The following is a 24,964-nucleotide window of genomic DNA, read 5'->3' on the forward strand; positions in this document are numbered from 1 at the left end:
TGTTGGTGTGTGTGGCACGTGCGGCATAAATTTCAATGTTTACTTTACAGATTTATTTATTACGTTGCAAATTGTGTGAATGAGCATTTATTTTGTTTAATGCCGTTAAAAATTGTTATTATTAATTCTGACATCAATAAAGAAAATATATGCGAAAATTTTTGTTGAACTTTTGAATATTTTATATATTATGGATTTCTTGTTACTACACCTAGTATATCACTTAAATTGATAAATTTTTTGTTTTTATGAAACTATGAATGATAAATCGAAATTATTGTAAAAAATTAAGGATTTTGCACAAAAAATGGAACATTAAATCATATATAAAATATGTATAATTTATATGTATTTTATAAATTTTTAATGAGCTTTATAAGTCAGGTTAAGTAAAAGTTTTTTATATGAAGCCCCAGGCGGATGTTATTTCTTTGTCTTTATAATGTTTTCTGTGTGTAAATTCTAATGGATTGAGCGACTATTTTATAAAAAAACCAAACTGAAAAAATTAGAATACTTTTTTATATCTAAATGGAACTTGCTAAAAAAACCGAAGGCATATATATTTTTCAACCAACAAAAGATATTCAGTTTAACTAGGCATTCACAGAGTCAGCATCAACTACTTGGTGAAGGGCAAAGCAATCACATGGAGCCACTACGCTGAATTATTGGGATGATTTGATGGTACCATTTGGTGAAGAAAAATTACTCTTCCACCATGACAACAAACTGACTCCGCCGTCGCCAGAACCAAATTGGACGAATCAGGCTATCAATTCTCCAGATTTTACCCTATGCGACTTCCTTTTGTTTCCAAACATTAAAGAGTCACTTGCCGTGCAAAAATTTGAGTGGCAAGAAGATGTTTTCACCACCATGGAGGACTACTTTTCAGACCGCCATAAAACGCATTTTTCAGATGTATTAAAGAAGGTCTAATACATTTGAGTCAAGGGTATCAAGTAAACATGAAACTGTCGCATTTTGGTTCAAAAAATTCAAAGTTCTTTTGTAGTCTTATTACTATTGTACAATAATAATAAAAAATACATATATACAATTATATACTACATTCGAAATTAATATGAAAATGCCAAGTAAAGCTTCAGTTTCATATTCATAATTTTCGTATAAGCTGTAAAATGACTAAGAAAAGGCAAGAAAATTATTTAGACTACAAAAATAATGCAATAAAATTGCATAACTTTTTAGGTGACTTTTGTATCTTTGATCAAAAACCAGCACCAGAGAGCAATATTTCAGATTTTTTATGCACTTTTTTTTTGTTTTTTTGTAAATTTTGTAAGCATTTTGAGTTTGATTCTATTTGCTTACTTTTATTCTGCTTTGGCTACAAGTAGCTGGATCCAAATCATTGAAAGCGCGAGCAAGGCAGTGGGTAAAACAAAGAGAGGTCTGCAGACAAATTAAAGTATCGCAGCGGCTGCAACGCTTTCAACAATAATCGGCATATAACAACCACAAAGCAGTTAAATCAAATGCAATTAATTAGATCTACTGGTACACTTTTTCTATTTGCCTTATTGAAACCGGTTCTGAGCAACTGAAATATTTCGGCACTCTGACTTGGCTGTCGTTGTAATTTCAATGAACCCACTAACTGTACTTGTGGACGAGTAAAACATACATACGTACTAACCATTATGCACTAAACCAGGCAGTTATATACATATATGTTCATATACAAACGAACGTAGATACGTATATATATATATTGTATATATTGCAGTACATAGTATGTATATACAATATATACTACGGTGCCTAACGACCTGCATAACGGCTACATATAGTAAAATAGCAACAAAAGTTGTTATCAAAGCGAACCTGCATTAGAACAAATCAAGTTTTTATACCCTGAACAGGGTATATTAAGTATGCCACGAATTTGTAACACCCAGAAGCTAACGTCGAAGACTCTATAAAATATATATATAAATGATCAGATGAGTCGATTTAGCCACGTCCGTCTGTCTGTCTGTCTGACTATACGCGAACTAGTACCTAAGTTTTGGAGATATCGATCTGAAATTTTGCATGCATTCTTTTCTTCTCAAGAAGCAGCTCATTTGTCGAAATCGCCGTTATCGGCCCACTATAAAATATAGCTGTCATACAAATTGATCAATTAACATCATTATTATTATTTTTTTTTTACATTAACATGTCCTTGCATGGACAACTTTTTTTATTTGACGAGATATTTAACGAAATTTTGCATATATTGTTTTCTAAGGCAACGCTTCAATCTCCGAACATATTTTTTAGATCGGATCATTATAGCATATAGCTGCCATACAAACTGACCGATAAAAATAAAGATAAAAATATTTTTATTTATGCAGCTGTGAAGGGTATCATAACTTTGGTGCAGCAAGTTAACGTTTTTTTTTTCTTGTTTTATTCTGGTATTTTACTATTTTTTTGTTTTTCTTTTTTATAGTCTGATTCATTTTTTATTTATTTTTATTTATAACCAACACTGTCAGTCAATTCGCCCGCCGTCAACGTTAACAACGTTCAATTCGCTAAATTGTCAATTTTACTGCCATTTTAGTCAATAGGAAATACACGTGACTCCCTTCACCCTGAGTAGAATCAGAAAATCCGCGGTGGTGAAAAATTCCATTGACCGCTTTGAAATGAAGTTGTTAACCATAGCCAAACATGACATTTGTGATTTATGTCAACATATTGTGGTCGGCGCTAAGACACAGTTAGCAACAAAAACAGCAGTTCACTGCAGCGACAAACCTACTTAGTCGAGCTCATGCAGCTTTCAATTGAGGCTACTCACTACGAGTCATCAGATTGCTACCAAAATTGGTTGGAACGTCATTGGATGGCGCGTGCAGACGCTTTTAACCTGTATTATATATATTTATTTTCCACCATATCTCATTCATTCATTTCTTCTTAAAGGCAGTAGTTGTAATTCATCCGCATGGCAGCCATGCGGTCACGTATACTCTTATAGTACAGATGCCGATCATTTGCGATGATGACTTTTGGGATGACTGGGCCAATACAACTTGCATGTAAGTGTGTTTGCAAATGTAAATATGTATATGTGTCTCGATACTAAAAGTTATCTTTTAAAAGCTTTGCTGTGCTTATTGCATTAAGTAGTTTATTGTGATTGTCTCTTTCATCAAGCGTATTATTAGTGCAAGTTCAATGTCAAATACCAGACTAAGGACGGACTTTTGAGGTCATGTACATAATGTTTTCTTTCTTTACTTGTAATGCAGTGCAATAAAATTTATGGTCTGACTTGGTTTTAGTGCATTTTTATTCAAAGCTTATATTTTTTTTAGTTAGTTTGATTAAGTAAAGTTTGTATTCCAGACTTTCATTTAATTAAGTCAATAGTTTGAAAACAATCTATATAAATAATAGGTCCTTAGTAATCTGTATCTCATGCTGTTGTGCGATTGTATTACTCAAAATGTCGTTAAAGAGAAACGACTTTTTACTACAAAAATCTCAGGCAAATCAAAGATGCACCAGGACCTTTAAGCCCAATTGTCAAAAATATGGGAAAAATAATGGAAATTGTCGAGTTCCTCACAGAAGCTAAACATCGCACTACAATCCGCTTGAAACCATTTAATAAGGCTGAACATAAAAAGAAGCTCAATGTATGGGTGTCATGCGGGAAAATGCAACCAACTCGATCCTTTTCGAAGCGGATGGTAACATGGTTGAATCGCGTTCAGCTGACGCAAGCTGTGGCGTAGGATTGACTCTGAGCACTGTAAATTATGAAAACATCTCTCAATCACGTACGTTCCTCTTGAGTTTTGAAACAACTAATCAAAAAGAAAAGAGACATGAAATATGCAAAAAAGGGAGAGCCAACTCCCTCCTTTATTTGTTTTGGGAAAATGAAGAATGAAAAAAAAAAGTAGCGTTTTTTTTGCTTTGAAATTAGCTTATACAAGATATATTTAGAATTGATGACAGATGACAAAGTCACAGCCATTTTAATACAAGAAAAAGTGGTCAATTGTTCCATTTTTACAAAGAGCATATATAAAATTTTGTGGTAAATTTGCAAAAAATTTGCTGAGACATACGAATTGACGAAAACTTTTATAGTGATGATTTAGTCGTACTCAAGTTTATTCGTGATTTAAAAATGATCGTGAGGATTTGAATGACAACCAAAAGCGAGGACATCTAGAAGCTAGTAATGGTGCTGAATTGGTGGAAAAAGTCCGTGTAATTATTGGTAACGATACAAATTATACTTCCAGAATGTTAACTGAGAGATTAAATACGAGTAAAAACAATATTTAGGGAATTTTAACTCAAGATTTGGGTAAAAGAGAGGTCTGTGCACGTTTTGTTCCCCAGGAATTAAATGAAGACCAAAAAAGTTAACGATTTTTTGTTAAAAATACAGATTATTCTCATAAAATCTCCTCCGTATTCGCCTGATCTAAAACCATGTTGGTGTTTTTATCTTCAAAATTGAAAAACAATATGAAATAAGAATTTTATGATGATATCATATCTCAGCCATTCAAGCAGCCGTAAATGAGGAGCGGAAGAATATTGCTATTAATGGCAAAAAAATATCTATGCATGCCAAACATTATGTTGATTCTAATGGAATATATTTTGAATAAATATTAACTTGCAAGCATAATATATTGAGCATTTTATTGTATATCGAAAATGTTCGGTTATTTATCAAACACACCTTGCAAAGTTGACAGTCTAGTTGCTCTGGTTACTATAACATGATTTTGTATTGTGCATGGCAACTGAGTTCAGTACACTTAAAGCTGTTAATAGCTACGCTGAATTTTGGCAACATAAAAAAATACTTTACAACGAAAAACTTGTGAATTGAAGTAAAATTATGCGATAAAACGTTTTCTTAAGTCACTCAAAGAATAACCATGTTTTCGAGGTAAATTTTAGTAAAATTTTTTTCTTAGAAAGGTTCAAAAAAATACAGTCGCAGTGCATTTTTCAAATTTCACTTTATAAAAATACAACAATAAAGCATTCATATTTTCTTTAAAAATATTCAAAATATTTATACTTCAAAACTCGCAAAATACTCTAGGCAGCTAGTACTGAGCAGTTGCCTGATTTTGACATTTCTGTATAATATAACAAGGGATTGTAGTAAACAATACCCAGTTGTCTATGATTAGTAGATGGTAGCAATGCTCAATGCATACGGTTGTCTATCGGCTTGAAGTCATACAGATTAGGTGTGCTGGTAAAATTGATTGAAAAACCTAAAGTTAAAACATGCACAACAAATGAGAGACGTGTTTTGGTAAATACCAAGATTTACGATTATATTTAATTAATACCAGTTATAAATACGTTATATTTATGTATACGATATTTATATTTACAATGTAGTATGTAGTCTTGGCTCTTACAAGCATTGCTACAGCTTCTGATTATTGAATTCGCAACCTAAACATCTTAATTACACGTTTAAATATTGAGTTTCAATTAAAACTTATCGTAGAAGGAAATCAAATAATTGTTCAACACAAGCGATACATATCAACACCGCAGTTAATTAATAACAGAATTAATCAATATTGCACCGCAATGTATTATGAAGGAAAAATAGAATGAGCACAAGTATGAGATATAAGCTTTCTAATTAAAAGCGGTGCTGGCAATTAATTAAAATTCTTAAAATATTAATTAGATCGACTAACAGAACTAATTACAATAATAATACAGATGGGAATTGCAAACACCACAAAACCGCACACATACACACATACGTAGCACATGCGGGTGCATGCTGCAAGCGGGTTGGCATTTCTTGTAACGGCTCTTTTGAGTTGACTATCTGTATAATAATAAAATTGTTGCACAGTGGGTGTGTGACACACCCGCGGCAATGGAGTTGGCTGCATGCAGCGCGAAAGAATGAATTTCAATTGCCAGCGAGTGCAATGGCAGCAAAAAGCGTTGGAAAAGTGTTCGCACACCCAAACACCAAAGCACAGCCTTTACCGGTTGGTGTATCGCATGAAAAAAAAAAAATATTTTCCAAAAGTAGCCGCGAAGTGCAGCCATTAGTTGACTTGATTGTTGTTTTGTTGCTGTTGCTGTGGTGGCAAAGCGTGCGAGCGTTTACTAATGATACCGTTAGTGGCGTTTTATCGCCACCGCTTGGAGTAACTCTTTCGGTAACCGAATGTACACCGTTACTTCTAGTTCTAGCCAACTTGATTCGGCCAGGCACATAAGCACGCCTGCGCGCCTCTCGACACCTTTCTTGGCCGGTTTAAGCCGTTAGCAAATACAACATATATAATATATACATAGACATATATAATACGTTTACTACACTAGTTGTTTTTCCACTTTTTCTTTCTGGCGCGCTTTAGTATTTTTTTCCTCATTTTCTATATATATAAATTGGCATTTAGACGTTTAATTATTTTGTTTCTTCTTATGCTTACTAATCAAATGTGAGTTCGTTGCTTTATTTATTTATTACACAATTCTTTGTAGGTTTTTTTCAACCGTTGTTATTGTTTGCCGCGGCTAATTGGTTGAAAAGTGGTTGCAAATTCATATTACATGAGCGCCAGCATACGTATACATATGGTATGTATGTGGGACGTTATCTACGTGGCGCATATTTCGATCGGTCTGCCTTTTCTTGGTAAGATTTTATTTTATTTACGATCGTTTATTTTCGTTTTCGGTGTGGCGCATTCGAAAATTGACTGATTTACGCCTTTGTCCTTGATTTTAAGTGCAGTTATTTTTTATGTAGATAAATATTTTTCATATCAACCGTTAATATTTTTTCAAAGAAAAATGGACAAAGAATTACATTTTATATGCTAAAAAGCCAGTTCAAATGGAAAATGTTGCTAGAGAATGACTACTTCCAAACGGTATTATAAAGATATATACGGTTCTCAAAAAAAAATACTTATATGGGAAAAAGAAATCCATTATTTTTCCAACATATGGCTTTATTAATCTGTATCTCGCGTTGCATAAATGTGTGAAAAAGCGAGGCAAGCGTCTAGAAATGTGAATATCGCTTTGAAAGGCCATTATCGAAATATCGATCGACAATAATGGAAGCACTGTTTTGAATGCACAGGAGATAAATATTAAACAAAAAACCGTTTAAATAAACCTTAATAAAAAAGAAGCTCGGTGTATGGGTGACACAGGAGTTAACGCAAAAATCTCATGGAACATCGAACTTCCGTCTGCGACCGCAAAAAAGTTGATTAATTTCCGAAACGGATGGTTAGCCATGATTTCAGATTAGTAAGGGTTTGCTATGTGTTTGATGAGCTGAACAGCGCATCGATTACTATGTGCTGCACTTCTACGGCCACCTTCTTAATTCGAAACTGCACTGTTAACAATTTGACCCTATGAATGAAGCAATTGCTCAAATGAGACCGATAGGAGATGAATTGTGTTCCAACATTACAACGCCAGGTCGCTCACAACTAGTGTGATTCGTGAGTGAGTGGCATATAGAAGTTACCTTCCAAATGGCAACAACATCATATTTGATGTAAATCGGATAATTCTAACTATATTAAATAAAACCGTAAATTTAATGCACAGATAATGGATTTATCTTGACTAGAACTTATTTACAAATATATTAAACTAGTTTTTGTCGATAAAATTTATATAGTTAAAATCGATGTTTTTTTGTGAATTTCTTATTAACAATTTTACTATCGATATAGTATATAAATATCGAAAATGGAATATTCAAAAAAAAAATGTTACAGAAAATTTAAGAATATATAATCGAAAACACGGCTTTCTCCACAAATATTTACAATCATAAGCCGCTAAGGTATATAGAACGCCATACTGAGCAAATTCTTGTTGTAAAGAGGGACGCAAGAAATATTTTGGCGATTTTTCATTATTTTTGTTGGGTAAATAAAATGCAAATTCATTTTATTTATGATAACTTATTTATTATTTTCGGATGCCAGAGTTCGTGGCGATATCTTGTCAGGTAAAAAATAAAAGTTTTCCATACCAAAACTTGATTTTCATCGATCAATCCATGAGCAGCATTTAAAGAGGCAAAGACGTGTGCAAAATTTTAGGTCGATATCTTAGACCCTGAGGGACTAGTTCGCGTATATACACACAGACAGACGAACATGGATAAATCGCGTCAGCACGTCACGCTGATAATGATAAATATATTTTAGTATATGGTAGGTCGGAGACTACTACTTTTTGGATGTTACAAACCTTGTTACAAGCTTAATATACCCTGTTAAGGGTATAAAAATGGAGCAATTCATATACATAATAAGGATTATGTTATAAGGAATTGATTCCCAACTATTATTTTTTTTTCTCCCAAAAGATTGGTGTTCTTAACGACAATAGCTTTTTTTTATTAAATCTTCGGTGTATATGATTTTTAGAAGTAAAGATCGATAAATACATGCCCAATAACACCATGTTTGGGTGAGAGAATAAATAAAAATGTATTAATCACAAATTCTAAAAAAACTTCAGAGGTAATTAATTTGGCCATGTAAAATCAAAAACTCTTCTCATTTTAAAAATCAAAGTAAAAATTCGCGCCTGCGAAACTGAGATAAGTTGAGCTCTTCGTTTCGTACATAATTCTACTTTTCCGAAACTATGTCAAATACTGTTCAACTGACATTCGGTCATTTATCAAATATATTCATTTTATAAAATATGTTTGCCTTCTGAGATGGAATGTTAATTTTTTTAAAGCTATGAGCCGTCATACAGCTTATTGTGATAAATCGGAAATACTCGTATACTACAACTAAGATGCTAAAGTCTTTCATTGGGGAAACAGCTAACAGTGTTACTGCAGCGTTAAGCATTCTCGTAATAGTTTAACATATTTATTAATATCAAAGAATTTTTTATGCAATAAACTTGTAGAATATGCAAACTCGCACTAATGAGTCACATATTGAAAACCAGCAACAAAAAACAATTTCTCATAGTTAAATATTAAAATAAACAGGGCAATTGCATAAAATGAATACTAAACCATGTTACGTAAACAATTCAAGTAGCCAATGTGCTAAACACAAGACAAATGATGATTAAATTTTATATAATCGGTTATTCTAATTTTTAGTTACCGCAAAATTAGAAATGCATGACTTTTACCCATAGTATTTGCACTATTTGCACTTGAAATGGGCGCCTGAGAACCAAAAGCGCTCAAGCCGTGAACTGGTTTGCATTTCCGTTTAGCCGTTAGTTATGTAACGGAATTGGGGTGTGGTTGCGACATTTTAAACTCATATATTAAGTATTACCATACCTTTATTTTATTACTATTACAATTACGGTTATTCTAAATTATTAACGCGCAAACCAGTTGTGCAAGTCTTGGAGCTTTGAAAATGACCTGGAGAATTTGCACAATCACATCGCTGACACTGACATAACCAACCGCTTGACCAATAACGAACAAGCTAGATTCCGCTAACCAAAGCCATAACAATTTGCTAAAGCAAAATCAAAAAGTGCATATTTATAATGAACAAGTTAAAGTGGCAGTCAAATTGAACTGTCATAAAGTGTCACCATTTACCGTTCGAAACGCAAGCAGCAGAGTTGACAGTCAAAAGCGCAAACGAATTCGCTGAGCAAAAGTAATCGCTTAAATTGAATTGTCGCTTTGGTTTTTCGCAAGTTGATTGGCTGCATTGAACAAAAAAAGAGCTACAAATTTGTCGAAAATTGTAACTGGAAATATTGGGTAAAAATTTCGGTATGTGTGTAAAATAATATTTAGAATATTTTTTAGCAAATTTTAATTAAAATTCTAACCGCACTGCACAAGCTAATTAAAGAAACTGACCGAACTTGCTAGAATTTGCCCATTTTTTGTTGAAACGCTGGCTTTTAATTTAAATTTTTATTCATATTTTTTATTTTACAATATTTGGCTTTTATATTTAGTAACACTCTCGCGTGTTAACGACCGCTTTCTACATGCTCTAGTTATCAAGTTTTGCCGCACACAGGGTGTATGTAAATATTATACAAAAAAAAAAATAAAAAACGTTAACTTCGGTTGCATCGCAGCTATAATACCCTTCACAAATACGAAAGATACCCTACAAGAACTTGATTTTCATCAGTCAGTTCCATGATAAACTTAGTAAGGATATTTCGTCAAATAAAAAAGTTTTCCCACACAAACACTTGATTCCGATCGTACAGCTTGTATGGCAGCTATATACTATAGTAGTCCAGTATCGGTGGTTCCGACAAATGAGCAGCTTCTTAGTGAGAAAAGGACAGGTACAAAATTTTAGATCGATATCTTAAAAACTATACATATATACAGACGAACTAACAGTAGGACATGGCTAAAGCGACATAGCTCATCTCGCTGATCATTTACATATGTATACATTTTATAGGGTCTCCGACGTTTCCTTCTGGGTGTTACAAACTTCGTGGCAAACTTAATATAACCTGTTCAGGGTATAATAAATGCAAATTAGCAGAAAAAGAAACAACAACAATAATGCAAATCACGCATTTCGGTTACATAAAATCAAAAATTCTATACAAAAATGCGCGCTTATTAAAATCACGTAATGATAACAATACAAAGAGCATAATAATAACCATAATAACAACAAAAGCCTACATAATTTTTATTGCTAATATTTTGTACAGAAAGAAAGTCTACAACTCAACGAAGCGCAAACTGCAGCGTTTGCCAAAGCGTCATACAAATGTCATTTAGGCGTTGAAAATTGCTAACTACACGCGTATATATGCCGTTAAACTGCCACTCGAAACAAAGTAACAACAACACACAAAAATTTTGTATAACAATAAAAAATATAAACGAAATTTGTGGCAAATTTGCATATGCATACATACACATAAACATATATAAAGACCTTCGAGATTGCGAACCCAGCGGATACGCGGCGTTGCACCCACACACCGGAACTAGAGTCAGGCCTCAATTGCTATTATTATTTTTTGTCATGGAATAATGTGGGAACATTAACATTTTCGCTTCAAAGGTTTTCTTAGGTGATAGAGCGTAGTTTAGGTGTCAAAAATGTCAGGAAAAATTTGAATTTACAAGCTTTCTTTTAATGTTCCAAATAAATTAGCAACAAAAGTAGATAATTTAAAAGAGGTGAGTTTTCCATCAATGATGTCAGCAATTTCAAGAATATAGCCTTTTTTATATAAAGGGCAACATCGGTTGAGGGAAGCCATACAGTTTTGGCATTGCTCTTAAGTAAGCCAATAACTTCCTGATTTGAAAGAATCTCCTTTATTCCCACACCAGTTAAAAAAAGCATAACAATTCTAAGCCCCATTCATTACAATATACGGCAAAATCGAGGAAATCGAGTTAAAAACAAGTAAGGAAGGGCTAAGTTCGGATGTAACAGAACATTTTATACTCTCGCAAAGTCAAATGGTATGCTCGTTTGAGATTTCTTTGTGGATTGACTGATATTTTCGGTAGAAGGTCAACTATAGGCACTGGGGTCCACATATTTAGTACTTAGGGGTTCGAACAGTTTTGGTTCGATTTAGACAATTTTTGGCCGCAAGGTGGCATACTTTAATTGCATTATTCACGCAAAGTTTTACGCCGATATAATCATTGTTGCTTGATTTGCATAATGGAAAGTGAAAGAATCAAGTGGTATTTAAAATGGTGTCATATGGAAAATAGGCGTGGTTGTAATCCGATTTCGCCTATTTTCACACTATGACATAGAAACATGAAAAGAACGTTACGCACCGAATTTGGTTGAAATTGGTTAAGCAGATCTAAAGATATGGGTTTTCACCTAAAAGTGGGCTGTGCCACGCCCACTGTTTAATTTTGAACGCGGTTCCTATAAGGTCATCTTATACCATCTCAGAGATAAAATTTAATGTCTCTGGCGTGTTTAGTGCTTGATTTATCGCGCTTTTAGTAGTTTTTAACAGTACCGTTATATGGGGAGTGGGCGGAGTTGCCACCCGATTTCAACTATTTTCACACCGTCAATAGAAGTACTAAAAACATTTGCTTCTAGTGAATTTTGTTATTATAGCATTAGCGGTTTAGGAGATATGCACATTAAACCTATTAGAGGCGGGACCACGCCCACTTTTTAAAAAAAGTTCTAACTGCAGATGCCCCTCCCTAGTGTGATCCTGTGTACCAAATAACAGTCTTGTATCTTATTGCGGAGCTTAGTTATGGCAAGTTATTTGTTTTTGATTAATGGCGTTTTGTGGGCGTGGCAGTGGTCCGATTACGCCCATCTGCAATACCAACCGTCTCACGGTAACAAGAAACATGTCTACCAAGTTTCATAAAGATATCTCAATTTTTACTCAAGTTAGAGCTTGCACGGACGGACAGACGGACGGACGGACGGACGGACAGACAGTCACCCGGATTTCAACTCGTCTCTTCATCCTGATCATTTATATATATATAATCCTATATCTAACTCGATTAGTTTTAGGTGATACAAACAACCGTTAGGTGAACAAAACTATTATACTCTGTAGCAACAGGTTGCGAGAGTATAAAAACTTGTATTTTCATTTGAATTTAGTCTTTAGAATCATTCACAATAGTAAAACTGATATGAAATATGCAAAACAAAACTTGGTAGCACTGAAGACAGTGGCTATACCACTTCGCATACTCTCGTGCAAGAATTCAACTCGATAACTTTGTTGTTGTTTTTACATGTGATTCTTTTTACAAGAGAGCAGAGGCTGCAGAGAAATTGCGAATCGAAGACAGCTATTATATTATATTACGACCACTCTTCAAAGTTGTAAAGTATCTCGATTTGACCCTAGGAAAAATTCAAGAGGAAAAACACATAATGCAAACTGTTTATACAAAGCCGTTTGATGCATCTACAAAACTTCTATTGCGTCGAAAAGTTTTACAGTCCGTTCTACAGATCTGCGATCAGGAGGTAGAAACATCAGAAGCATATACTTCTTTATTGCCTCGCAATAGCAAGTCAAGAAATCGGACAAATGAATCCGGGAAAGAACATATCAAAACCATTAACACAGAAGCTTTGCAAAGCTTCTTTGAGTCAAATGGGTTAAATGAAGTGTTGTGATAAAAGGAGACGGTACAATCTATCATAGGTCGCAGTGTATTTATTACATTATATTATTAATTATATTAATAGCCCATTCTACGTCGAATTTACATAAAAGATGACACAAAATAAATAGTAAGGTGTCAACCAGATTCCAGTCAAGCAGTATTTAAAGTAAATTAACACACAATCCGAGGATTTTAACTCTTCCCAAAGTTTGAACTATATGCAGTGCGATCTTTCCCACTTTTAGGAAAAAATTGTTTTATCAAAGAACCATTTCAATTATTTTAGCTTAAGTCGATGGCAACGCAGACAGTATGACAAAAATTCATAAAGTCAATGCATGGTTTTGCTTGAAATTCAAATCACTAAAAGATAAATAGACACACACTTTGTTATAAGTAACAATTTTCTCTAAAAAACAATTAAAAAACAGACAATATTAGAACACAGATACATATTTTATTGAAAATAAATAACGGTATTATAAACAATTTGCAAAACAAAATGTGATGTATGAAAATAGTTTGCTTCGAATTCAGCCCTTTCTTAAGTATTTCTTTTCCATTTACTTCGCGCAACATTTTCGTGGTCGGCACTTGTCAATTTTAATGGGTGCAAACTTGGCGGAGTAGAGCACCTGCCCTGCCTAACAAAGGCACGTATCACCTCTCACCGTTTCCGTGAATTTGCTTTTTTTGTCGCCGAATATTTGTTCGAGTATATTTCCTTAATGTACCCGCTGTGCTGTTGTTGGCTTTGTGGATAGACGCTGATCAAACCAAATACAAGGGTATGCGCAGACAGACAAACCAACAAACAAACCGACGGACAAACATGTCAACATGCAGCACATTTCAATAGCCCACGAAGCTGCCAATACGGCTGAAGCATAGCGGAGCACACTTTGTTATTGTTATTGCTGCTGTCGACAATGATGGCCAAAGCTCACAACAATCTGTAATGGCTAATGGACAGCAGATAAACGAACAATAACGGTAAGGTATTGGGCGCATACACATGTTTGCGGATAAATAAGTAATTGGGCATTCTGCCGATGTCCATTTGCACTGACAACCGAACATTTACTGTGCTGCGCCACCGCGTGTGTGCGTTGTTTGTTGTTTGCCGGTGCGCGCGGGTTCGTTGCTTAAGTCTTTCGTTTGTGCGCAGTTTCGCTGCGGTGTTTGCGTTTATGTCTGTCTACACATTAGTATGTATGTTGGCACAGCGTGTTCGCTTTTGCTATTTGCTGCTGTTGTTGTTGGCGCATTTCATTAAATGTTGCATGCATTTGGCATTCTCTGCTCAGTGGTATGCGAAAATAAATTGTGTAAATTGTATAGCATTTAAAATTGGTGGCAATTGTAGAGAATTTGTCTATTGCATAACAATTGTAGGCAATTGTGTGTGTGTGTGCGTTTACTTTCTAACATAATTAAAAAGCTTACTGTAGGCGAAGCGAGAGAAATTTAAATACATATCGATTTTTTAATATGATAATGATTGAAACAATATGGCTCCACAAAATATTATTCATGCATATTTATTTAATTTCACGCATTAAAATTCTGATTTTATGTAATAAACCTCACCCCTCCATGCTTAAACTTTCGTTACACTTAATAAACTTTTCCAAAACATTCATTCATATATGTTATATGTATATATTGATTCCTTGCTATATATATATATATACTTATATGTATATTAGGGTGAATCAAAAAAAAATAATTTTGACTTAAAAAAATATTTCTCAGTATGTGTCCTTAATATTAATAGGAAGGTACTCCTTTTTTCAGTTTGCTATTTTTTCCTTATTATTGCAAAAAAAACTTATATTTCAATATCTACGATTTAAAAAAAAAATTTCTCGTCTTATATATTTAAAGGAAATTGAATAATCTACGAAAATGGTATCTTACATGTTTTTCGTAAACCTCAACGTTCAAAAGTTGTTAAAAAAGATAATTCCAAAAGGAAACTGAAGAACGGAGCACCTCCCTAATAATATTAAAAAATCATGCTTAAAGCGAATTATTTTAAAATGCCTACCAAACAATTGTTTTTTAAATGTAAAATAAAAAAATGATCGTTTTTTTTGTTTTTCACCCACCCTAATATTAATACATATTGTATATAAGCATATCTATGTACGTCGCCGCATTGTGATGGATTATCTGCGCTGTTTGTGGTAAATTAAAATTGTTGCTTGCGTTTTGTTACGTCAACTGACTTTTGTTTGACTTGCACATCTGCCATTCGGTTAGCCGGCTGAGCGTTTGCTTACATATTATTTCGATGGGCCGCTGTGCTATTTTTCGCTTAGTTTGCAGATATTTTGCACAGCGTGAAAGCACAAGTGATGCCCCAGTTACGCGTCGTGATTTATGAGCGTGCGTTTTGTGTTCCAGTTTTCTTGATTTTTATTTGATATTTGGTGAAATAGCTGTTATTTTTCAATTCAATTTACTAGCCCAATTTCGAACGTCTGATTAATTGCATGACTTTCAGGAAGCAATTTAACTATAGACAAGTTATTAGCAATAGTTTTGCTATAGTGATTTTTAAAGAGCTTATTGTAATGATTTTTATATTTTCACAAAATTTCATTTCTTTTACTTCTTCGAAATGTAGATACTATCGGCTTTCGATTCGCCATTTCTCTGATCGAACTTTGTGCGCTGCTCTTTTGTCAAAAAACATTACATTTAAAAGCAAGTAACAAAGTTATCGAGTTGAATTCGATACAGGATCCGTATATTACCTCATTAAAGTAGTATAATCGCTATCTAACAAGTTTTGTTTTGTACATTTTAAACCAGAATCAAGTGCTTGCATGGAAAACTCTTTCATTTGACGAGATATGTCTACGAAATTTTGCATGAATTATTTCTTAAGGCAATGATGAAATCTCCAAAGAAATTGATTTGATCGGATTGACCGATCAAAGATCTTGTAACGAATCTTTTGCATTTGTGAAGGGTATTATAGCCTCGGTGCAACCGAAGTTATGATATTTTCTTGTTTTTATTTTAAAAACTTAAGAATAATTAAAATTGCTTTAGCGCGGAAAGAAGAATTTTTCAACCAAAGAAAGAATCACGACACAATTGCGCATGCGTCAGAAGACATGTTAGTGCAGATATACACTGAAAGTGCTGCTCGGTTGTTTGAACTTCTGGTATAGGTTGCTCGAATCGAAGACAATTATCATCTTCAAAACTCATTCTTTATTAACATTTTATTAAAAATAAGTATTCTTTTAAAAGAAAGAGGTACAGTAATGGTTATAAGGTCTAAAATTTTATAGCGAAGTGGTTTAACTTTATAAGAATACAATAATGATCGCTTTGAGATATACTTTAATAATCCGATTCAGGTTAAAATCAAATTAAAATCAAATTAACACAAGGACGTCTAGATTTTATTAAGTAGAGAATCTTGTGAGCTGTTGATTGTTATTTAAAAACACACTGGTTATATCTCAGAAAACGTTGCTGCGAAAGATTTAATATACTTTACGTGTGACAATATTCAAGATAGAATAATAAGCTGTATGAACTCTGCTGATAATTAGTATGTGCACCGTAAATTTAATTTTTTTTTTTTTAGGTTTTTAGTTGTTTTTGTTGAAATTTTAAGCGTTTTATTGGTCTAAAGCATTCAGTGAAATCATAGAAAAATTTCTTCATAATAGCGACAAAATCTGAAGGCAATGAAATTATTAAGGAGTTAGTAGAAACACTAACATTGCTTATGAATCGAAGCACACGCATTTTGCTCAAATTTTACTAGTAAACTCTGCATTTTTTGCCGAGCCGAGCGTAGGTCCAAAAATATATACTTGTCTTCTGGGCAAGCAATTGAAGTAAAAGAAGACATCCTAACTAAACCCCCTAGCCTACTGGGTCTTTAAGAAATTGACTTAATTATAATAATTATTAGCATGTTCATATTGACTCTAGAAAGCTCCAGCCATAAATGAAAATTTTACTATATCTTTCGGTTAAATCTTATACAAGTATGTTGGTATAGTATGCAAGGCATTAATATATATAAATAGTTTTGTAATATTAAAAAGCAGCTGGTATTCATTTATAATATAAATTTTCGAATTCATTAAATCAAAAATTAAATTTTCTTTTCAATTTCAAGCACTTGCTTCTATCATTAATTTCTTTGCGTTACAAAACAAATTTCACACATAATAAAACGGACGTAATATTTAGAAAAGTGAAAGATAATGAAGTAACAGGTATGTTAAATAAGCTTTACGCCGTTGTCAAAAATCGACACTTTGAACTTTTCGAAGTCAATTAAATTGCATTTTTTAATTAACAAACACCTATGTAAGTAGCAAGAAAGGTAACAGTTGCAAAATAGTAGCAATCAAAAGAGTGCGATGTGCGTGAATAAAATATGTAAAAGTAAATGGTGATAGGAAAAGCAGCAATGAAAACGCTTATGTATTTATAATATATACATATGTACATAAATAATAATAACAATAATATTAATAATAATATAATTCATTGGCCTCTTTGCCAACTCATTTGCCAATGTTGACAACTTGAATGGGTTTTTATTTCCGCTACACAGCAAGTACAAGCGCGCGCGTAAAATGATTGACAGGGGCAAAGCAAATGTGATTCCAATTAGATGCGAACAATCAAAACGTTGTAACACTACACATATTGCAGCAACATAAACAGACGTTGAGTGACAAGTTTGCAAGCTCGTAAGACATTAGCGCTTAAATTTGAAAAACAGCGGGTGTTAGCGCTTTTCCCTTGCAATGCTAAGCATTTGTGCGAACATGCGCGGCACTTATGCTTATTTTTATACCCTGGACAGGTTAAATTTGCCACGAAGTTTGTAAAACGTAAAAGGAAGCTTCGGAGATCCTACAAAGTACTACATATACAAACGATCAGTGGTGTCGAGCTGAGTTGATATAGACATGTTCGTCTGTCTGTCAGTCAGTCTGTACATGCGCGAACTAGTTCCTGAGTTTATAAGATATCGGTCTGAAATTTTGCACAAGTCCTTTTCTCACCAAGAAGCTGCTCATTTTCGGAGCCGCCGATATCGGATCCCTCTAGAGTATAGCTATATAAACTGATCTGTCAAAATCAAGTCCTTGCCATAGGTTATTATCCAAGGCATGGCTAAAATCTCCGAAGAAATAGTTTGGATCAGACCACTATTGCATATCGTTGACATTCAAAGTGACCAATCAATACCAAGATAAAGATCTTCATAAAAGACTCAATTCGATTTTAATGATGTTTAAATCAAACAAGTCTAGAAAGAACTAGCAAAATGTTTCCCGTTGGTTACAAATCGTTGGACGGTTACGTTTTCAGATTTAGTTGTACACATAAATGCACCTGTGAAGGGTATTATAGCTTCGCTGCAGTCGAAGTTATAATTTTTTCTTGTTTTTATTTTCTAAAAATATTTGCATATGTTCATGCATATTTGAATTTATGGGGGTGTTGTCCCATCCATGTAGTTTTAAATACAATGCAACATGCCACGTTTGATTTATTTCGAATGCGCATGCGAAACTCTACTAATACGAACCGTTACTCCCTGACAAATGCTTTACTTTTATTGTCTTGCATATTATTGCTTTAATGTTTTTTATATTTTTTTTCCTAAGTGATCGTGTTAGCGTCCAGCTATTTGAACTGTTTGGTGGGTGCTACCAGTGATTGAATCGGTCTTACAATGTTCGCTGGAGTGTTTATGTTTTTTCTTATTATAACTGACAAATAGTTATGTACATGAAATGCAAATTCAGAGCGCGCTCTATGACTGACTGGCTGCGTGGAATATTACAACACTTTTGACAGCCGCTATGTCACGCTTTCTATTGATTGCTTTTAGATTGCTGGCGATTGTTTATTGTAACTTTTACTATGCAACTATGCGTCGTTGACAAAACATGATACCTACACCCATGTTATGTAATATATTAGAGTAAGTTTACAATTTGTGCGCAATGTTGCATATAATTTGCTTGCATTATTTTATTCAGTTTTAACCGCCAAAAAGGTTATGTTTTTACATTTTACCACGAAGATTTTATAATTATTTGGTATGCGAGTATTATAAAGATATATTGAATGAAATTTTTTTTATTTTTAAGATTTGAACACATTTTTAAAATATACTATACTATACTATAAAATGCTCCAATATGGGCAAACTCTTAATTCGAACATACTTTGTCAATAATTGGATTGTCTGCATCGCCATTGCATCCTAGGGCCAGTAGCGGTCAGTTTTGGTCAACAGGAGAGGAATTGTGTTTCAATAGATCAATCGCACACCTAGCTACACACATTAATATGCACGCATCCCAAGCTCCGGGAGCTTGGTTGGGAGATTTTTATGCATCAACCCTGTAGATTGGACCCGGCATCAATTTATTACTACCTGTTCCCGTCTATGGCAAATAACTTTGCTGGTGAAAAGTTGGCCTCGGGGAGAAGCTGGTGAAAATCGACTGTCACAGGTTTTTTTTTTGGCAATAGGAAAAAATTACTATGAGAGTGTCATTATGAAATTATCTTCAAAATGGTAAAAACTTACCGAAAAAAAAAATTTGATCTAAAGCGAATCATTTTAACTATACTAAATAATACCATAAATTTCATGTAAAAATAATGGTTTTATTTTTACTAAACCCCATATTAGGAAAATAAAATATATGAAATTCGATTACATAAACATAAATGGTAAAGAAGTAATCAGTAAAATATCCATTCCAGAAATGAGTTGAGTAAACCATTGCATTTCCTTCACCATGTGCTTAACTGCTTAATCTTTCGGAGCCCCGTCAGTCAAAATAAATATAAGTAAATTTTTGAAAACTAGTACAAGTATACTCTACAAGAAGTATCGGGGGCGAGTGTCATTTACCATTACCACTCAAAAAGGTATTTTAAAATCAGAGCTATGTACTGTTGAGAAATGTTAGGAACCACTGGAGTAATATTCTTAAGCACATTTTTAGAATATTTTTGCACATTTATTTTTTTAGTAAGATGCACATGTACCCTTTTTTTTAATAAGAATTTTTGATAGATTCCATTTTTTGGAAAAATTGCATTGCACCGAACAAGCTGTTTCAAAAATAAAGAGGATTAATTAAAATGAATTCAATTAGCGAGCAAAATTTGTGCATAAAATTTTAAAATCTACATTCGAAATAAATTTAATGTTGGCGGCTAATGACAGGAGAAATAAGTTAAAATAATGATTACAAATTAATTGTTTAATTAAAGTACACACTTGCAACATTTTGAAATCAATTAGAAATAAATATTATTTTTAATTCTAGAATCACTATATTTTTATTACAAATACATTTTATTATTTTTATTTTTATTTACTTAGAAACTTTAACTCCCCTGTTCGGCTAAATATTGCTTTTCTTTAAGCTAGTAAACTTTAAGCGGTCTAAATGCTTCACCCATACTTCATTCACATGCAAACAATGGATTTTCTTCAGCCCAGCTATTTCTCGCAGCATATATTAATAAATAAAATCACAAAATTGCAACACACATATGCAAAGTATCGAAAATGTGTTGCAAGCTATTTGTATTAAACAAATAAATAATCGCAACATTGTAAAATGTCTTTTGTATATGTTTAAATGTGGGCCAAAGTAATATGACACCCAACACACCACACCACACCATACCAACAAAAGCAAATAAAATAGTTTTCCTCACCACAGTCAAGCGTCACAAAGCTTCCACATTTTTAACCAGCCCATGTACAGTAGTTAAATCGTGTCAATCACTAGTGTGTTACCCCCCTTCATCCGAGCAACATCAAAATGACCATTAGACAGTCTTGTCCAGCGCCTGTGACATAAAAAGTAAACGCCACACATTGTGGCTGCCCGTTAGCGGAGGCATGGCAGGCACTTTGGCACGGCATTTACGGAATGCCACTTGTAGTGTGCAATAGCTTGGTCCAAAAAGATTTGTTGTTTTAGATTTAATATGGGCAGGCTTAGCAAAAACCCATTTCAGTGGCAAGTGGCAAGTGGCATTAGTTTGTTGGTGCAACGGTGAGCGATAAATTGTCACCCGCTATGCATGTTGTCATGGTATTTATTATTTGCGTGCAACACAATGAAATTACAGAGGCAAACCCATTCATTGTCAGCTAAATTTCGCACGAAAATAATAGCACGAATTTGCATCCGTCGTATACAAGCGCAAATATGGATTGAGGAGGTGGTACTAGATTATCAGCGATAGCCTAGTGTTGAAATTTTGCCTTTCAGTGATTTCTTTAGATTTCGGTTTCTCTTAATGTTGCCACATATTTCAATTTTGATTTCAATTTAATTTTTACAAAGATATTGGAACATATATTTTCTTGCATTCAAGTGATGAGTTTGAATTTTATATTTTCAGATTGCCATCTCTGTGAGTTTAAAAAAATCGAAATGTATTGTACATATATTTCAGAACATTCTTCGGAAATTTTGAAGTTGGTCAAAAAAATAGTTTCGGAGATATGATCGTAAAGGTATGAATTTTTTGACGTACTGTAATCTGTTCCCAAAACTTTGAACATATTTTACCCGAAACGCTTTTTTCAGAGTAGGTGGTAAAATTTCGTCGAAACGACTGAACCGATCGACATGAAATTTTCACAAGACTTTCTTAGATATATTTATGAGATAAAGACAGAAGAGGTAATATATTTGATAATAATTTCGATTTTTTAAGCCACTCTGAAATGCAAATTTTGTCACCAAAAACCCTTTTTTTTGGGGAGGGGAAGTCGCCCTTTTGTGAAAAATCAAAATTTTGACTAACCTTTAGATTTGCATACAGTTATTGGATTCATCTACCGTAATAATAATAAATTGAATAGGTTTTTGGAGTTGAGATAATTCTAAGCAAAAACATATTTCTCATCTCTGGACACATTTTCTCGGAGGGCCTTCTGGAGATCAACTGCGGAATCGCGGGAATCTAAAATTTTTCAAGATCCACAATCATTCAAATTCAAATTAATGACCGATTATTAAAGTACGTTAAATTTTGAAAATGTAAATTTTTTTTATTTATATATTTATTCAATAACATGCTCCTTGAAGAAAAATCCACAAATAACTCGTTTTTTATAGATTTGATATAATCTTTTAAATAAATTGAAGGAAGTGAGAAAAAGGTCTGAGTACGAAATAGATAAGAACGTACAGACGACTAGCCATAAATGTTATCAGTCGCCCAGAAAATACCCCTGACGTATATTCCTCGGTTTGAGAATAATTAATTGAGAACGGAGATGTCTTATTTTGAGCCAATATGAAAGTTGGTTATGGTAGAAGTAGTAGGAGTATACATGTATATAAAATAAAAATGATTTCCCTTTATTACCGTCTTTACAGATTGGACACGGTCAGATTTTCGATCTGAGAGAAGGAAGACTTACATATCAAAATATAATATGTAAAAAACTTGAATAAATAGTTATGAATAACCTGCCTTTGTATATACTTTTAATGCCTGGAATGGATTTACATGATACTTTATGAATAACGCATTTTCTCAACAAAGCTTTCCAAAATTCTAGTAATAGTTTTCACAAACGTTTCTAAATCAATAACGGATTGTTTGGATAACGTTAATATTATATTTCAGAGGGCTCTCACAAAATTAGCTAATGGTGTTAAATTAGGGTACTGAGGTGATCAATTCTAATAGATTGTGCTGAAAAAGATCAGAATCTAAAGCAGCAGGCGAAATTATATTTTATACCGCACCAAAGTACGCACCGATTTACTGCTTGCTGAAAAAATATTCGAATATAATCTTCTAATCTAATCTTGACATATCTAAAGCGATATTTCGTTTCTCGGAAATTAAGAACTCGATTCAAAACACCATAAGTTCTCCTCAAAGAGTTAAAGTGCAATTTTTTCTGTAAGATAATTATAGTGAAAGGGATTACACTATGCTTGGTCTGCATAATTAATGTTATCGCAATAATTTCAATACATAATTTCCTCATTTTCTTGTTTTGCTAAAAAACACCGTAGGCGGTATCACTTTCACAGTTCATTAAACCAGATAAGAGCCGGTTGCAAGTAACTGACCATATTACAAATGGGGACAGGTGCTTTATAGAATGACGGCCACAAAGTATTGACATATCGGCAAATAGTTCTGGAATAGATGTCGATATGGCAGACATTATTATCGTTGGCTTTAACACCTGCAATTATTCTCCGACAAATGACAGACCACCGCACATACATTTTTATGATTATTTGCATTAGAAATCAATAATTTACTCATACATACTTCATCAAATACATATTAAGTATGCGTATATATTGTACCATATTTCTTGAAGTAAATGCCTTTTTATTGCGGTTTTGATTGTTAGCCTCAGCGACAGGTACTTTGTTTGACATATTGGCAAACAAATGTTTCTTATTTAGCACAACAAAAAATTATTACAATATGTGAAATTAAGATTTCAACGCATATGAGTACATTCATTAGCATCAATAAATCGAAATGTGGCTTAGATTGCATCGATAAGCTCAAAGGCGCAGACGCAACCCACATATTTAGTACAGACACCGCTCCGCGCAGCCGCAAACGCACCAGCCAGTTCATTGTCATTGCGTAAATTATCAAGGCGTGAAATGTTATACGCAAACTTTATAGCGGTGTGAATAAGTCGATTTAGCTAATAAATAAATAAATGAGCTTTTTAATCAAAGTGGATTTTCATGCACGCAAAATACGAGAGGCCTGAGAAACTGCACCCAACATAACATTTTTTATTTTTCGATTTCTTTTCTTCTCAGTATTTATGTAAATATTTGCGCATGGAATTATTATTATTTTGTTGACGTATTTTTTTGTTCTTTTTTGCATTGCTGTGCAGTTATAATGCCATTCTTTTACATGCGCCAGACAGTTGAGATTCCAGTTTTTGACACTTTTGTTGTTGTTGCGTTTTGTTAGTGCGTGCCGCTTAATAGCCTATAATTTTCCAGTCTTATGTTCTAATCGTCTTGCTAATGGCTTAGCAGGCCTGCTGCATAAGCTGCTATTTTTATCGCCACTACGACGTTGTTTCTCGCCAATTAAAATCTGAAAACTGTAATATATTGATCGTAAAGATCGATCGTAAATCTACCCACTTTGCGCGTCTACAAAGTCAGAATCATAGAATTTTGCTGGTGTTTTACGATTATGCGATTTATGAGCGCAGTTGTGAAAGTATTGAAAGGCGCTTATTGGAAATTCATTGCTTAAACGTGACGTGAATATCAGGTTTTTTATTGCTTTAGTCGAAGAAATATTTCAAGTAGTTTTTCGCCACTCATTAGCGTCATTTCAATAATGCAGATCTTTCAGAATTAACTGTACTTGTTTATAGCGTACTATAACGTATAGAAAGCATTTATAGAATCCAACCGGATTACATTTCTAAAATCTTTTTTATATTAAAAAAAAAAAAAGAAATGCAGATGCGTTGTCAGAGAACATGCAAAAAAATATCTGTATCCTTAAACAAGAAAAAGTCAATTTACGCACCCGAGTCATTACTTGATGAAAAGGCGTAAAGTATTAAAAAGTTAAGCTATATACCTAAAAATCCAATCGTGGTGTGTCACATGTACCAAAAGGTGACGAAACTTGGATATACTTGACATACGATATCAAATCCCATAAAACTTGTTCAAAAAATTACTACTTTCTCTCGTAAAAATTTGGCGATTACTAGTGGTGATTTGAGCATCAAATGCTGAACTCATCCCA

The 24,964-nt window shown here is 33.5% G+C and overlaps 1 protein-coding gene across 4 annotated transcripts in view; it reads right to left on the bottom strand.

The window, feature by feature from the left end:
* The window catches only part of LOC106619186 (mucin-5AC), a 125,932-nt gene that overhangs the window by 9,893 nt on the left and 91,075 nt on the right, over nucleotides 1–24,964 (bottom strand). The window lies entirely within an intron of this gene.

This window comes from Bactrocera oleae, chromosome 5 (genome assembly GCF_042242935.1).
Source record: "Bactrocera oleae isolate idBacOlea1 chromosome 5, idBacOlea1, whole genome shotgun sequence".
NCBI classification, from domain to species: Eukaryota; Metazoa; Arthropoda; class Insecta; order Diptera; family Tephritidae; genus Bactrocera; species Bactrocera oleae.